The sequence below is a fragment of the Cynara cardunculus genome (assembly GCF_001531365.2).
Source record: "Cynara cardunculus var. scolymus isolate 2C chromosome LG 11, CcrdV1, whole genome shotgun sequence".
Taxonomy (NCBI): domain Eukaryota; kingdom Viridiplantae; phylum Streptophyta; class Magnoliopsida; order Asterales; family Asteraceae; genus Cynara; species Cynara cardunculus.
In genome coordinates this window covers 14,318,946-14,320,065 of record NC_037538.1, presented here as the reverse complement: position 1 = coordinate 14,320,065, position 1,120 = coordinate 14,318,946, and positions in this window count along the sequence as shown.

Sequence of the window (1,120 nt, the reverse complement as noted above, 5' to 3'; positions counted from 1 at the left end):
AGTTATATAAATAGACGGGCTATAAAATTTGGGCCCCAAAACATTGGGGGCCCTGTTCTAAAGGGCATATTTAACAGCCCAATGGACGGCCCTGAATTAAGTGGTCGGAATGATTAAGAGGCTCTCATATATAGTGCAAAATAAAATATAATTGTTTGGTAATTGTTTAAAATGAAATTATGGCGCTGAATGGTAAAGAAAGACTCATGATTCAAAATCATTCAGAGAGTTTTAGAACCATTAAGAGACAGACTTTTTTTTTGCCAAACAAGATTCACTTTCTTAATGGAACTATTAAGAGGTAAGCAAACAACCTCTAACACATTTTTCGTATTTCCACTGTTGGTTTTACGTGGAGTTCGTCTAATTCTATATACCTAATTTCCAAAAAAAAATCGTTACTTATTTAAATTAATTAAGGATTCATAATTAATCGAGGTCAGTTGAACTTTCTCGAATAGCCCAAGTGATCATCGAGAGTATTCACCTAAAACTTATTTTTGTGTTGTGTTTTTGGCATAATTCCTAATTTCAGGAGTCGAAAACTCCTCATTATATGCTATGAATACTCTTGTAGTCACACTAACAAGTTAAGTGCAAGCTCGTTTCTAGTCATAAAACTGAGGGTGCCAAATAAATTTGAATAAAATCTACAAAAATCGACATTTGCACAAACAACCTCGACCCTGTCTTGTTCTTAGACAATAACAAGAGTTGCATTATAACTTTTGAGGGACAACTCAACTAGTAAGATCTTGGATTTGCTTTTAATAAAATCATCAGTTTAAGTCCTTTTAAAGTCAGTATAGAGTTTGGATGGCAGCAATTTGTTAATTGAAGATCTCAGAAGCTTAATCAATGCATACAAACTAACCTGGTTATGAAAAAAGAAATCTAGCATTTTTATTTTCTATATCGAAGTTGAATGAACCATGCATATATAGGCTATGTACTAACCGATAAGCTAGTTGATAGCTGATAAGTTAATTGATGAACAAATCATGTTTAACAAAAACTAGTTGATAAGTTAGATGAAAATGTAAATGACAAAAAAAAAGATATCTTGAAAAATTAGGCAATTATAACATTTCATAATATAATTAAAACAAATTCGTAATAA